Consider the following 16,885-nt stretch of genomic DNA (forward strand, 5'->3'; position numbering starts at 1 on the left):
GTCTTCTGGGGCTGGCTAATTAACAGGATTTTACTCTAGTAATTAAATAGCAGTTTGTTGAACACAACTTAGTTGATGAAATCTTTGGAAAACATAACAATTAGCAGGCAAGGAACGGCAGCTTTGCCTCAAAAGCCTGTCCCCAACCAGTTGCTGGCATGGTTTTAACCTTTCATTCCCCAGCAGAGACCGTGTTGACTATTAATTTATTTGGGTTTGCTGCTGTTGTTGGACAGCTTGTTCACCCTCTGCTGCCACAGCAGCTGGTTCCTCTAGGGCTTATCTCAACTGAAGGGGCTTGAGATGTGCCACATGTTGCTCTCTCTGGCACTGCCTTCTTAAAAGCCAGTGCTGGAGGACAGGAGTGTTTGCCACCAGACAAAAGAATATTTTTATATTCTTCCTATGGCAGATTAACCAGAGGGGATGAAATCTAAGAGTTGTCTTAAAACATAAACCTGAGAGAGGAAAATTATTGATCCCACACAGCTTATATAAACCCTCTCCTCTGCACACACACACGGAAGGGGGAGGTGCCTTCAGTTGGAAATTGTTCCTGTCTTCATCTCTCTACTTCTCCCTGTCTTGTAATGATTCTCTTAGGACAATGAGGATGAGGAAATTAGATTAGACAAACAGTGGGAGATTCCACAGTTTGCTATAAAAGCCACCTCCAATCTTTGCTACACTTTGACAGCTCTGAATTTCTTAATTTGACAAGGTAATGAACACTGGATTATTTCTGAAGCCGTATGTACCACACGACAGGGAAATGGGGGCTGCGCTTTGCACCGGGACTACCCACCCCAGCACCTTCCTCCCACCCAGGCTACAAAATCTCATCCCTGGGAGGGAAGTGGTGTGTACAGGAGCCCGGGGCAGGAGCTGGGGTTGGGAGCTGTGGTGTTAGTGCAGGGCTCTGCAGGATGCTCCCGTGCCAGGAGATAAGTGGACCTGCCTCGGGTGTGTGTCATCTCCAAGAAGCCGTGCAGTAGCTTTTGACCTCCCCGTGTTTTGCTTGGCTGGGCAGTACATTGTTTTCCTCCACTCTCCCTGAGGCTCTGCAGACAGTGGAATGGGCTGGTTGAGCCAGCCAAGCTAAATACAGCAGGGAGACATCCCATGGGTACCTCCCAGGCACAGCATTCCTGGAGTGGGCGGGTGGGCATCCATGCACCTGCATGGCTCTTGAGTCCAGCTTGGTGCTCTGCTCCTAGTCAAGGGGCAGGAAAAGGGGCTTTAAATGTGGTGGGGAAACTCCCAGCTGTTGGGAACAGTGTCAGTGGGAAGTGCAGCACTTCTGGAGCAGTCCTGGCGTGTCCCTGCACAGTGGTGAGGCCAGGAGCAGTTTCAGGTTTTACCCTCCCTCTCCAAACTGCCCATTGCAAGCCCAGTGCCTGTGATGTGCTCTGTCTCGTGGAGGAACTAGGAGAGTATCCATCAGCGCACTGAGGCTCCATAAATAAATAAGCACATGGGAGCAGGCTGGAAGTGAAGAGCAAAGTAGGTATCATTCATCATGTGAGGGGGCCTGGAGTATGTTCAGCTCATAATGTGTAACAGAGCTATGAACAGGCATGGGATGGATCCCCTTCTTTTTGGATCCTGATTCTGTGTAATAAACACGCAAGACAATTTGTATAAAATAGTGAGGATTCTTTCCTAGCGAAGTCATTTAAAGCTATATTTGCACATCAGTGAACAGCTCAGAGGAATGTTTTGTAGTTACATTTCCATACAAGTGTGTAAAGAGAAAACAACACAGTCAGCAAGTGATGGATAGTGCATGTAATCCTGTGCCATGATGTGCCCTCCCTGGGTAATCGTATTCTGTGGCCCCCCACCAGGGAAGCACCCATCCTGGCAGCCCTGCCTCCCTGCTGCAGCTGTCACAGCCGTGGGGTGGATCACACTGTAAATCCCATCAAAGGTAGAAGGGATTTTTCCTGCATGTCTTTGGTCACAAAATAGGGGGTTTGGAGTAGGAAAATCCTGACCCAAATGCATTAGCACTGCTGGCTCTTAGCAACCTTTCAAAATAATATTTGCCTGTGAAAGGACAGGGTGGCCTGCCAGGTTAACTGGGAAATGATCCTACACTGTGTGACACAGGCATGGTCTGCACAGAAAGCTTGATGGCTTTTTTTTTTCACTTTGTAATAGTTTTGGGGAGACGTTTTTGTTTTGTTTGCATTCAGTATTTCCCAGCCAGCTTGTTTGTCACTCTACATTTACGCCCTGCAGCAGCAGCACCACTCCTCTGGCTTTGTGTCTCAGATTCCCCACACTCTTGCTGTGGCTGTGTGGTGGGGTCAGCTGGTGACTTTCCTGGAGTTTCTCCCAGCAGGACGCCTGACCAGGGGAGCCCAGGGTGACCCCTCTCCGTGTTTTCAGAAGCAATCAGGGTAATGTTTCTCCCTCTGGAGTCAAGCTAACTACAAAAAAAAAGTGATGTGAGCATCTTCATTGCCCTCATCTCCATCCTTCCTGCTTCTTAGAAAATAAGTTATCTCTGCTGATTTTTCTTCATCCTTGAGCTTCCTTGGAAGGCTCTTAAGTTTCTAAGGTTTTTAAGTAATTTCCAAAAACTCTGATTTAATCGTTGCCTATTTTTTTTTTTTTTTTGAGGGTTTATAAATTTAAAACCTCAACAGCTCAACAAGAAAACACTTGCAAAGAGCTGAAAGCAAGTGGATCTCCTGTGAAAGGCTGGCACTGGAGCTGCCATGAGATGGCACTGCGACATCAGGCATGGAACTGAGCCGCTCCATCCCGCCGGGGTGTGCGGGGAAGTACCTTGCTGGAGGGAGAAAAAATGCCAGGGAAGAGAAAGGACTTATGTAAGGATAATTCTGCTATTAGTCAGGAGGGGCTGTCATGGAGCCGTGTCTGGACTGGACTTTTCCTGCTTATACAAAGCACATAATGCTGTAGGAATTCATGTATAAACAGTGCAAGTAAGAGGGGAGAGTGGTTAAATTATGAACAGCAGTAAGGAAATAGATTTTAACTGTTGCTGGCAAATTCAGAAAGTCTTTGATTTCTGGGGGATTTCTGGACACAACTGCATGCTGAAAATAGTCATGGCATAACTTTTTTTTTGCACTTGTGTGCTTCTCCCTTTCTTTGAGCATATAAAAAGTTTTTTAAAAGCTGTAGGAACCGGGAGAAGCTGTCATGGCTGGGCAGGTTTGCAGCTGGAGAGGGGCTGGCTGTGCTGCCCTGGTGTTTCTCCTTAGGGATGGGATCTCTTCCCAGGGCTCTGAACTGCTGATAGGACATAGGAAAAGCAATTTATGTCCACAGTGGGGCAAAGCAGCATACTCCTTACAAAGGGCCAGGTAACACTGGTGGTGTCAGGTGACATCTCTGACACCATAAATGAAACACTCTTCAAAAAATGTTTTGCCAACCATTTTGCTCAAAGCCAGGCACAAAGCATGGGATGGAGCATTCTACGATTCCTAATTAATTGTAATTAGAAATACTACACCATGGAAGGAGGCTCTATATGCTGTGAGTGTCTTCTCCCCTCTCTTGTGCTAATTGGAATATCTGCCTTTCCCTCTCTTCTCCTCACCTAGGAATGAGCTCTTTTGGTGCTCAGACAGGCACTTGTCCAGGTCTGGGTCTTGGAAAGTGAACACAGCTCATCAAATGCATTTCTGCACTCAGAAAGTAAGAGTGGGCTGCATCTCCATGGCTTCTCTATGGTGCTGACCAGGTCAGAAGAAATTCTGAAGAAATAGGTGAAGCCCATCCAGGTGAGTGGGCTGGGAGTGGTGTTTCCTGCCCCACAGCACAAGGAGGAATTGGTAACTGGGACCAGCAGTGGGATTTTTCCTTGCTCATATGTTAAACTACCACCCCGGGGACCTGCATTTTCCTGGGCTACCAGGAAGAAAAGACCTTTGGTAAGGAGTAGCCTATTATCGGGGCCAGCTTGTCAGCTGAGAAGCTCTTTCAGGCCTGTAAGAGGTTGCAGAAATCCACCTGAGCTCAGAGACTTCGCCGCTGCCACTGCTGATTGAGATCTGCTTTTCCTAGGCACCATGATCTGTGTTATCCCTGCCCACTACATAAAAGAAAAAAAAAAGCAGCCTCTCATACTTGACCCACATTTCTCCGAGGTCCCTTTTTCTTCCCTATTTTTATCCTCAATATCTGTATTTCAGTCCAGACAAGGAGCAGAGACAGGACATGTCTCCTTCCCATGCCGCTCTGAGCCCAGCAGGCAGCCACTCCTCCCGGCACTGCTGTACTTGGGGTTGGACTTTATTTCTCCAAAGGCACAAGACTTAGTTTTTAAGGGTGTTTTTAAAATGGGACTTTGGGGAATAATTATCCTTTATGCTACTTCAAAGAAGTCCCCAGCACGCTTAGCTGTACCCTCAGAGGACTGTGCCTGTTAGGAAATACGCTGGCTTAAGCATCCTGTGAGTAATACAGACTTTGAGTGATGGTACTTAGTACAAATGGGCCAACGATCACATGCCTGAGTCTCCTAAAGCAATTCAGGAGATTTTTGCACCAATTGCAGCCTATTCATCAAAATAAGATGCCAATAAGTAAAGTATTACAACGCTTTCAGAGGGGAGTGTGCAGACTAAAGTAGGGGAATTCTGCCCCCAAATGGATATTCAATCTTATGACAAGGATTGTGTATTAAAAAAAAGGGGAATGCCTTGGCTCCTGGCCATACTGTGATCCTAGGGATAATGCTTTATCTCCGTTATCTTTCAGCTGCTTTCCTGCCTCTGCCACATGTGGACATTGAAACGACATTTACAGCCAACCCCAACAGTAAACTATTTTTAAGAGAGCATGTTTTTTGCTGGCTATACCCTGAGCTCTTGAGTTCAAGTTTCCCAGCTTTTTCTCCATGACTCCAAGGATGCAGCAGGTATCCGTCCTATTTTTACTACCTCCCTAAGTATTTTTAAGGGAAAGCCAAGGACCTTGGCTGTCTGACCCTAGGACATGGTGTTTTAAGGAGCCAGTTGCCTGCAGAGAAGACTGCAGGAGCTGGCAGTACCATGGTGACAAATCATGGGGTTGGGATTCACCTGTGGGGAGCAATTGGTGCAGGCAAGAGACCTCTGACGTCACAGTCGAGCTATGTGCACGTACCTGGTAGCACTGATCCAGAAGTTGGCATGGGGATTTTTGGCTGCTGTGGTCATCCCATGAAGGTGCTTACATTGTTGTGCAAAGGACAGGTGTTGAAGGGCCACCAAAAGGACAGGTCTGTAATGGTGAGCAGCCCAGGCTCCCTTAGATGCCAATGGCAGGGAGGTGTCGTGCAGTCCATGATCACAGGGATGCCTGAGGGACACACCAAAATCAAAGCCCACTAGGCTTTTGAATGGCAGGGCAGGAGTGCAGGGAAGCTCTTCCCTGCTCCAAACCATTTCCATCCCAATCAGCCCTGTCCCTGCTGCCTCACCCACACCGGTGTGTATGGGTTTGTGTTTAAACCATTACAAATGCAAATTATCCTTCTCAATTACAAAAGCCTGTTAGAACTGGCATCTTTGAAGGAAACTCTGAAAGAGCTCCTGGCACAGCTCTTCTTCAAATATTTGGAAGCTTTGCTAAGTCTCCTGTAACAAAGACAGGCGCAACCTCCTGCTCCTCACCACCCGCCCTCCTGTGAAGCTGAGTGCTCTGCCAGAGTATACTGAGAGAATGTCACTGCTCAAATGGTGACTGTGTGGTACAAGGGGTGGCAATGAATGGAGATACCACCTGGGACAACAACAAGGTTGTGGTGGCTGCACTGCAGCCCATCTCCAGATGCCCTGCTTACATATTGCTGACACAGAGCAGCACCTTGGGGAACACCTTCCTTGCTCCGGTACCCAAGTTTGCCTCCTTATTTTCCTGCTTTGTCCTGCTGCATTGGCCTGAACTTTGTTTCCTTATTCTCTATCACAGGGCCTCTCTGCACTGAAGATGCCCTGGGGCAGTGAGCTGTGGTCCTGCTGCTCCCCTAGCTGGCACCGGCCAGGCACTCCTGCCAAAAGGATAGGTGTGAGCCATTAGGAGAGCACGTCTGCTGGCTGATTGGAACAGGTGGAAGTGAAATGAATGATTAAATACAGTGGCCACGGCACACCCTCCCTCTGACATGTCCTATTTGAGATTTGATATCTGCTATCAATTGAGATTGAAGGTATTGATCCAGGCTGATTGCTGGGGACAATCAGTAAGTGGAGGGGTAATTGACTGTCATGTCTCTCATTGATTTGGCACCACAGTTCTCAGCAGCCAACATTATTTTCAAGCGCTTTGCCGCTCCTCCTTTAATAAAGAAATACAGACTTTGAGTAAGTGCCATTTAGAGGGTGGGTGAGGACATTCTTAGCCAACATATCCTTGCCTTAAACAAACTGAAAGGTGTCACCAGGAGAGTTCTGGAGCAGGAAAGCATGAATTTTGGTTTGCATGTTTGTCACTGTAAGCCAACACCCTGCTGTGGGACCATCCCGCTCCTTGCTGCTTGGCTGCAGCAGACATTAACAGAGGGCCTCTGAGACAAAAAAGGCACTGCACATGGGCCATGAGCCAGCAGAGTGTGACCTCCTCTCTAGGTTATTTGAAATGTTAAAGCAACAAATATTTTATACCATGGGTTCTACCAGGGCTCGTTAGCAGCTGATCCAGAAAAACTGTCCTGGGAGAAGAACAAATTGGGAAACATCCCAAGTTGCTGCAATCAAATCCACAAAAAGCTTGTATAAAATTTTTACATATAATCAGAAGGATGGGAAAATTACCTTATTCCCTGCTGTGCACTTCAGATTAATATAGATAAACATTATTCAATCTTAATATTTATGGTGACCATGAAACCTCTTTCTGTACTTACCAGGAACAGGGAGATAAAATGGCTTTTCTCCTGGAGGAGAGACTGGGTTAGCAGTCTGCAAACATGTCTACTGTTGTTTTTTAACTTGACATTGCTGCCCCTCATCTGCAAGCTCTTTTGGGTAGGGACTGCTTCCTGTGAACAGAGGTCCAGTGAAATGAATGGGATTGAGTTGTTCAGTGAATTCTTGTACCTAAATACCTACGTGAACCTGGTTGTGGAGTGGGTTCAGGGATGAAGGTCCCAATTTTGACTTCACAAACCCCATAACTGGTTACATTACAGTCACGGCTAAAGCAAAGCAGGCTGCAGAGTTACTGTACGTGCTGGTTTCCCACCTGAACATTGTTTACAGGCAGATTTGGAGGCTTTTTTGTGTTTGTCTCAGAATTCCCAATGTCTGGCAGCCTGTTGGAAGCTGCCAGATGTCCAGAGACACTGACCTCGCCTGCTAAGCATGCAAAAGCTCTTTCACTGCAGGCTCAAAGCAAACCCAGTGCCTCCAGCACCACGGGGTTGGCCACTCACGTGGTGTCTGGCTCTTTCAAGAGTGTGGAGGAAGCCCAGGAGATGCCAGAGATTCTGTCTACAGCCCGTCCCAGCAGCACAGGCAGCTTCAGTCGGTGTGATGCATCCTGAAGTCCTTGTCCTAGTGGGCAGCACTATTTGTTCAAGGCCTTTGAGCTTCAGAAGCAATATAGTGGTGGGAATACATATGCAGGAAGAAGCCAATGGATTTTGTGAATGTACGTAAAGCATGAAGGCAACTCTGGCAGATCTATGTCAGTGTGTAGCTGCTGTTCCTCGAGTGGTTGCTCTAAGCCCCAAAGTTGGCTTCTTCCTTACAAAAGGGACTTAATGAGCTGCCCTTGACTTTACCCAGACTTCTCATTAATTTCCTTCCCAGTCTTCAGGTGGTCAAACCCCATTTCAATGAATTTTGGGCACTTCTCACCCACCAAGTTGCTAAGCTGAGTCGTTTGTCACCTTGGGTTTCGGTCTGTTAAACAGCTCAGCCCAACCTACCTTAGGTTTGCTTTGTCTTGACTTTTTGGTGCTGCTGGTGAACTGAAACATCCATCTCTTTTGTTGAGGGCAGGGCTGACTGGGGAAGTCACTGAAGCCACTGAAATTTCACAGTGACAGGCGGCAGCCCCGAGGGCATCGCTCATGAGTCAGCCATGCAGTGAGGGCGCCTGAAGAGGTTTCTCATCCCACCCAAGTTTCCTTTCCTGGGAAGCAGGGTGGCTGTGCTGGGGTGTGTGGGCTGTGTGAACTCCCAGAGAGTCAAACCCAAACTGAGCTGACGGAATAGCTGTAGTCTCAAGCACCCAGCAAAAACCTCCTGTGCTGGAGGCTTAAACTACTGATCACACAGAGTTGGCTGGCCCTGGGTCACAGTCGAGGTGCTGGCTCAGACCACGGTTAAATGTGCAAGAGAAACAGAAAAAATGCTGTGCTAGATGGGGTCAATGCATCAGTCACTTCACAGAGAGGTAAAGCCTACAAACAGCAGCTACAAATGTGTTGCTTACTCCCCCTCAATTTTTTCTGTTAATCCCAACAATCCTGTACTGGTGGGTTTATGGAAGTGTAAGACTGGGATCCCCTCCGACCCCTCCTAAAATAAGTTGTGTGAGGGCTCCACACATGCTTTTAGTGAGCAACTGCACTCTTTCCATTGCATCTGCTGAGAAGGGGATGATGAGAAGGAGGAAGGTTGTCTGAACAAGCAGTTAACACTGAAGGACAAAAAAATTAAGAAGTTCCAATGTCACAGCATTAATTTACACAAAATAAGAAGCATTTCTCCTTACTGGGTGGATATATTGCAGGAATATATGACAGGACAAGCAGGGCAAACGCATGCCACAGTGAAACAAGAGTTAAACAACATCAAATCATCCCTGTGATGGATCATTAAGGATGTGGAGTCTAAATGTGTGGTAAAATTACGGCATCGTGCAAATGCTCCTATACCAGCAGCTTATTTTACATATTGCAAAGTACAGAGAGAATTCCTAGTAGCAAATACACACAAAGACCAACCTATCCCACAGTGAATTCATATTTGGATTGTTGGACAAGGTGAATTTTGAGGCGTGAGGGAGACTGAGTTGAACTGCTGCTGCCTGGGATTACAGCTACCTTCACCTGGAAATGGGACTTGTCTCCCTGCAACCTCCCCATCTCAGCCCAGGCGTGTGTACAGCATGGACAGATCAACAAGGAGTGAGAAGGGTTAAATAAATAACAGAGCCTGGACTAAAAAGGTAAATGCTGAGGAATTCTCTTTTTTAACATGTACATATATTGTAAAAAAATTTAAGGCAACATTCCTCCTGCTAATTAGTGTTTCCTCGGCACTGCAAAAACTACAGCTGGAGGAAGAATTCAGGAACAGTAATCAGCAGCACAATTAAGCAATCTGCTATAATGACAGACCACAACATTAGGGATAGAATAATCAGAAACATATATATTTTTCCTTCTTGATTTTCATTTCCCACCCAATGATTTGCCTTGGCAGGGTGTATATAAAGCAATGCCTGATAGAAATGCCCATATTTGTCTGCTACAGCTTGTAGACCTTGCTCCAGTGAGGATGCCCGTGTTAATTCCTGCCAATCACTTACAACTAATGTTATTTTTACTGTAATTTTTGAAAACCTAGTGTTTGATCTGCTTTAATCCTAATTTTGCCACCCTGTCTCATATAAACTCCTGTCGCTCCTTTAAGTTAGAGGGTCCAACTCCTTTAAGTGGAAGGTATGCAGACAAGAAATCCTGGAGCTGAGGTCCCTTTTATGCCTGCCAGCCATCCCACCCAAGGGAGCAGAGCAGGGAGATTCTTCATACTGTGTTTCTGCAACCTGCAGCTCCTGCTCAGGAGAGGAAAATGCCTACACCTGTGAGCAGACAGTGAGGGGAATGGGCCTGACCTGCTCCATCTGCACAAGCTGTTTTCCCACAGCTCCCTCAGGCTATAGGAGCCCACAAGGAAGGTAAGCTCCCCTCCAAGGAGGTGGTTTAGAAGAGAGAAGGGAAATATGGCCCTTGAGAAGGGCTCCAATGCATTTCAGCTCTCTGCCAGTCATGGATCAAGGCTGGTTGGAATGAAGCCACAGAAGAGAGGGAAGCTCGTGTGTTGCTGTGGGGAGGTAGGTCCTCTTCTTGGGGTCTGCTCGGGGGGTTTACTGGCCGCTGGGAGGGGCCTCTCATGAAAAGCTGGCAGAGAAGCAGTTTTGGTGGAGTCAGGAGTGATCTGTGTGCCCTGGTAGGCCACAGTCATTAACAGTGGGACTTGGTGAGTTTTGTGGTGCTATTTCCCAGGAGCTGGCAATGTTGTTACTGGAGAAGGCCACCAGCCTTTACCTGGGAGGTGGGAGCACTGCAGTGGTGTTGCAGGATCCTTCCAGGGTGGTGGAGCCGATGGGATTGCTGCTGGAAGGTGTCTGGATGGAGCGTTCAACATGTGCTCTGTTCTGCTGGGGTGTGTTAGTGCTCTGTTACCCTCCCACAAACATGGATTTCCTCCTGCTCATTCCCAGATGGAGCTTTTCTTTATTATTCCCCCATATGGAAAGAGTTGGCTGGTCCTGGAGGTTCTTACAACTGGCTCAAGTTTGTAATCTCTGGTATGAGGGAAGGTCTCAGGTGTTTGAATTCACATGTGGCTGCTAAAAACTTAGCTTCTATCAGAAATAAGCTAGGAACTGTAAATATGTTACATTGAGGGATCTTTATAAATGCAGCTCTCTGGTTTGCATCCTACATAACCTAATGAAATGACAACTATGAAGTTACATACTTTGAGAATTGAATTTTCATAATGGGATAAGTGCAGCTGGAAGCCCAGCACTTTTATAATCTGAAAAACTTTTATTTTTGCCTTAAGGGATAAGCTTGAGATAAAAACTTAAGGACACACCTAACACTGAGGAGCCCAACAGCTCCTCACGTGCAGGAAGATGCGAGTTCCACCTGCTTCAGGCACTAATGAAAAATCTTAGTGCCACTTAAATCAGTTTCTGGTATTTGTCTTAGTATGGCAAAAGATTGGGTGTCTTAGTGGGCAGATTCTTCTGTCACTAAAGCTGGTGAAAAGTCACATTACCATGACCCCTTCCAGAGCTCTTGGATTAGAGCTGATATTATTCTGCATGTTCCCTTTTCATCTGGGACACTGGCTTGCAAACAAACATACATACACAGAGCTGTTCCTCCTTTTCCCGTGTGCCCGTGTTAGTGGAAATCATTGGGAACACCAGGTCTAGGGAGCAGAGATATGTCTCTGCTCAAAACTCATTCAGGAAATCCCAAACCATGGAGGAATGCTGGGTTAATTTTTCATCTGAGTATCAGCTGAAAGTAATGTAAACCCCAAATTAATGCAGACAATGCCTAGTCTGGTCTGAAGGCCCTGTGTATTTTTGAATTCTTTTCTACTAAAACTCAATAAAAACATGGGGGTGGAAGGTGCTGCTGGGAATTTGCTTTTTGTTCTGCTTAAGTGCTGTATTTCTCAGCAGTCTTCAAGTTTCTCAGCATGAAGATATTGTTACATTAGAACTACTGTGGGTTTAACACAATTCGGAATTTGCAGGCAAATGGATGTATTGTGTTGAGGCTTATCCACAAAGGACTGTGAAACTACAAATTACAACCCAGCTGCATTCTCTTATCTGGATTTTTTTCCCCCCATGTGCCTGTGAGTCCTCCCCTGTTCACAAGGAGAAATTCAAGTGAGAAAAAGAGACATAGGCCTGAAGTCAGAAGGGACCCTGACCTTGGAGATCCTGCCTGTGTCCATGGATGTTTTCTGTTAGTGTCCATAGTGCTTTCCATTAGCAGAGGATGTGATGCCTCCGCATTTAGTGTTTTTGTGATTGCCTGAGAACTCTGTTTTTGTAATTCTCCCTAGAAAACTGTGGCAGATGCAGTAATAGTCAACACATCCACTGAATGCTTCTCAGATAAGGAGGAAGAAGGGGCCTACTGATTCTCTTGAATTGGTAAATATGGAAGTAAAGCAGAGGATCCCCCCATGTTATGTTCTTCATCCTCACTCTTCCTCTTTGAAGGGAATGAAAACCCCCAGTAGGTCCCTAGGGAGAGGTAGGAGGCACTTACACTCTAGAGTAGTTTGAGGCAAGGCTTTAGCAGCTCTTGCTAGTCCTGGGCAGGTTTTGCTGACCTTGTCCCAGTTACACAGCCAAGGCCACGTCATGTACCAGAGCCCTGTGCCACAAGCATGGACACCCGACTTGGGGACAACGCTGGAGCAACCATGGAGCAACCAAGTCTGTCTGGGCAGAGGTGCTGCACCACAGAGAGACAAGACAAGTTCTTGGCTTTCATTCTTCAAAGCAAAGGGACACATTAGCAGATTTGAGTGATACTCTGCACACCTGCTAGCCAGTAATAGGCTGAAAACACAATGACCTCACCATAATGTTGTTATGTTTATTTTCTTCCTTTCAAATGGCTGTTCCTATAAAGGATGCTGACAAATGGGACCTGAACTCATGCATTTAGTGGGCCAGGAAATAAATATATCAGAGAGACAGTACTTCTTTGGACTCTTCTGAGACTTGGGAGTTGCAGGCCATTCTGTTTGCTGGCTCAGTTTAAGCAGCAGAAATGTCCATGTGTTCTGTCAAAGCACTTTACTTGTGACAGGCAAAGTGCTGCCCTGAACTGGAAAACCATTCAGAGCAAATAAATGCATTAATTCAACGCAGAGTATCTTATATTTGATACACGCCACTTCCTAATCACTTTACTGAACATCTGGATTGCCTTGAAATGAAACCAGTGATGGCGTCATCTTCAATTTGGACATGGGATCCATTTCGGAAGGCTTTTTCCAGGAGAGCACCTCTTGGATCTTGGTATGATTTAGGTTGGGTCCTCCAGGTCTAATCCAGAGTAAATACAATTAAGGGTTGCTTCACTGCTGAAGGAGGACGGAGAGTAGCACACAGGAGCCAGCTGGGCCCTTTGGTACTTGTAGTCCAAGTTGTAGAATCATATTAAAAAGCGTAGATGTTACCAAGGAACAGGGATTTTTCATATGTCTGAAACAGGGTCTGTGCCCCTTTCTCTTAGGGCAGCACAGGTATGTTCTTGCAGGAGAAATGAGAATAATTAATTCTGACTGTTAACATGGTACAAGAGGCTGAAGTTAACCCCATTGTGCTGGTAAAAGTTGCAAAGGAACACAGAGGGTGCAGAGACTCTGCACTGGCTGCCCTGTGTGAGCCAGAGCGATGACTTAATGAATGAGAGATGCACTTGCATTGCAGCAACTCAGGCTCAGCTGAGCAACAGCAAGAACTATTTGCAACATCTTTTTGTCAACATCTGTTTGTCTCTGAGTTCATGAAAGTGGAACAAATCTCAATGATTTTTTTTTTCCTTGCGTTGAAATTTTGCACAATTGTTTCTGTTATTTTGGCAGCCAAAATGATGCTGGAATGTTTCACCTTTTTCCAAGTTTTTGAGCTGAGTTTTTCAGTTGAGGTTTGTCACATAAACCATGAGGTTTTACTTCTGCTGCTAGCCAAATTATAATCTTTATATCATAAGCCTTTTGTTGTTTATTTCTTTTTCTTTAAAACTCCAGCTTCTGGAATCATGAGAATGCATGAAAATCTCTACTCCTGTTTTCTGTCATGTGTTTGTTTTCCCTTGAGTTTTTAGCACTGAGAACTGTGGAGAAACTTCTGGGTGTCATCTGAGAGATGAAAAATGGAATTCATTAATTTTTTTTTTTTTTTTTTAAATACCACTGGGATAATTTTTGGAAACTATGACTCATGATTTTCAATGTTTAGATTTGGCAATGCTGTAGCTCTCCGTGCTGCTTCCCCATGACCAGGAGTGTCAGAAGAAGCCATGTGGGGCTTGTCTCCACAGACAAGTTCCAGCACAGAGAGCCAGGGTGTGAATTCACAGTGCCCTAGTTAGATTGCACAGATTCCCCATGAGGATGCAGAGTGTGCAGTACCTGCCCTTCGGAAGCACTCTCAGGGCATGTCTCTGTAACATCCAGCATGTGCTTCAGAAGCCCTAGAGCTCACACCAACCTGCTCCAGCTCATGGACTGAAGGCAGCAGGGCCATTCCATGCTTCAAACTGCACTTATTGGCATGGACACAGCTCCAAGGTGATGCTGCTGTGCGGGTTTGGAGCACCTCCCAGCTGTGCTGTGCTGTGCGGCTGTAGTGGGTGCAATACCATTGGGTGCTCCAAGTGACGCTGAGCCTCCTCAGGTGCTCAGGGCTGGCTTCTCCTCCTCCTCCTGGCACCCATCCGCTGTATCTGAAGGGGAAACCGAACTGGTCCATTTTCTGAGCCTGTTGGTGAGGACTTTGGCTCTGGAGCCGGCCTTTCCACTCAGCAGAAGCAAATGTGCTCAGCAGCAGCCAAGGGCCGTGTCGGGAAAGCAGTGACCCCTTTGTGACCGCTGAGGGGCTTTGTGAGGCTTGGTTTAACACTGGAACTTGCCTGTGCGTTCCCAACCCTCAGATTGCTATGAGCATGGCTTGGCTCCTTAGAGACACAGAACCACAAAAAATATTTAATTTACAGAATCACAGAATCAACAAGGTTGGAAAAGATCTTGGGAAAATACTTGGGCACCCAGTGAGGAACACACTGGATGAGGATAAGATGGCCTTGAGGGAGCAGTTTGAAGTTTCTTTTGGCTGTCCCCATCAACTATAGAGAAAAAAATGGAAAATGAGCCAGTGGAGTATACCTGGTAAAGGGGGACAAGAGGGAGAAGAAGCCACTTAGGAATTATTCAGCCCCTGGTGAAAGAAAAGCTGTGGTAGCTGCAGGATACCTGCTGTACCCAAGGCCAAGTTTAAGCAGCTGCTGGGATAAAACCCAGGAGACAGAGATGTTGCTGCTAGAGCAGCTCCTCTGGCCAGGCCAAGTGTGAGGGAAGAAGCTGCTGTGGCTGAAGCCCCCGGGAAGGGCGCTCTGCCACTGGGAAACCAGGATGCTGCAGGGTGCACCAGGGCGGGGGAAGGCTGGGAGCAGGCTGAGGTCTCTGCCCCTCAGGAAGCCGTGAGGGATTTGTGTGTTTTCCAAGGCAGCAGAGACAGGATGCTGAGGGGTGGGAGAGAGACAGATTTCCTTCTGCAGTGAATAGACTGGGGTGGGGGATGGCAGCTCTGATTTAACCCTTGCCTGTTCCTTTCATCTCCAAAATGAACTGGTGGCTTAGGAAACCATTCCAAGAAACTGCAGAAATGAAAGGAACAAAAAGTACCAGGTTGTTGGCACTGGAGTGACGCTGTGAGTTTAATATCCCAGTTCTCTCGCCCCCAGGCGTGTCTCCCTGGCTCTGGCATTCCTTTTTGACTTTGAAGTTTGTTTGTTCAGTGGCACTGGCATTGCTATGACCCACATGAACACCAGTGATGCCAAGGGAGAGGCTTATGGGACATTACCTTGCATCAGGTAGAAGCAGCCTGTGGGAGACTGCTGCAGGTTTGGGTGCTGTAACAATTTTACAGCAGAAGCCTGAAAAAGATGGGATTTCATTTGTCTTTTACATTGCGGGTGGGGAAAAAATCTTAGGAGTAACTCCTGAAATGGTTTCTATTCTTGTTCAACAGTGAAGGCTTTTCTTTATCTCTTGTAAAGTCGTTAATAGGATGATCTAGAGGAGTGGAGAAGTGGAAGAAAACCCAACTACTATCACCTCCCACTCCCACCAAGCCCTTGGAAATGCTGTGGAAACAAGACCTGTGTGAAGACCTTTAGGGCATAAGTACATGAAGCATTTGGGAGAGGTACCTGGAACATGGGAATCCACAGAAAACTACTTTGTTTACTGCACCAGAGTCTCCCAGAGCTGTGGAGAGTCCACATGGCTGAAAGTTGGCAGCCGGGCTGCAGGTGTGGTGAAAGAGACGTGTTTTCTAAACACACCAAATACTTACTGCTCCGGCCTTTTGTAGATAAAGATCAGCTCTGACTTTAAAAGAAATTATAGCAGAAGTGCTTGTATCTGGGAAGATGAATACCTGCTCCCAAGTTGGGCTTTGTAGAATTGAACTTCATAAACAAATTACTTGATGTGATTAACCAAGTCAGAGGGTTGAAGGAAATGTGCCTCTGACAGCATCAGGGTGGAAGCTGTAATGTGTTGGCCAGAGAATTATCCTGGCTAGGAACAAACAGCCAGAAGGTTCTTGGGTGTGAGGTTTCCCATTAAAACAGTATCTTCTCTCTGAAAAAAACCCACAGTGAAAAAAATAACCCTGCTGAAAGCCTGAATTTTTTCTGAGATTCAAAACTGCCTTGACTCTGCGGGTGTTTGATGTGCAAGGATGGCAGAGAGTAGTTGTGAACCAAAAAGAGCTAAGAATTTGTAGGAAAACATCTGGTATCTAGACTGACCAGATAAAGAGTTTTCAGTGGCTCAGAAAACATTTCTGCCCTATGATTGTGCTAGTTTCACTAGGAAAAACAGTCCCTGCACTAACCTCATTCTGTTTTACGAGTTTGAAGGTTGGAATACACAGATATTGGCCTACTTGTTCCTCTGGTAAAGATGACTTTAAAAAAAAAACAACCACACTTAAATATAAAGCAAGCCAAACAAAAAAAAGAATGTTTTTATGATGAAATAAGCAAAAAAATATTGCAAAAACAAAATGAAAAACAGTTAAAGCCTGAAATGGAGTGCCAGGCAAGACAAGCTGACCTTCTCAGAGTCTGCTTCAGGAAACAAAAACATTTCCTCATGCCAAGCATGCTCTGCATGAGCTGAGTTTGCTTGGTCTCAAGCTGATGACAGTAGCTTTTGCTGCTTTTGACAAAACAAATAATGCAATGGGGAGGATAGTTCTCTGTTAGGGCAGGTTTTTTTTCTTGCTTCCAACTGGGATATCAGGTCTCTGCCTGGTATCCAAGCTCATTCACAAGCTGGGCTAGGCTGGACAAGCCATTTCACCCAGGATGAAAATCCTACCACAGCTGGGATGTGCAAGA

The sequence above is a fragment of the Corvus hawaiiensis genome, chromosome 11 (genome assembly GCF_020740725.1).
Source record: "Corvus hawaiiensis isolate bCorHaw1 chromosome 11, bCorHaw1.pri.cur, whole genome shotgun sequence".
NCBI classification, from domain to species: domain Eukaryota; kingdom Metazoa; phylum Chordata; class Aves; order Passeriformes; family Corvidae; genus Corvus; species Corvus hawaiiensis.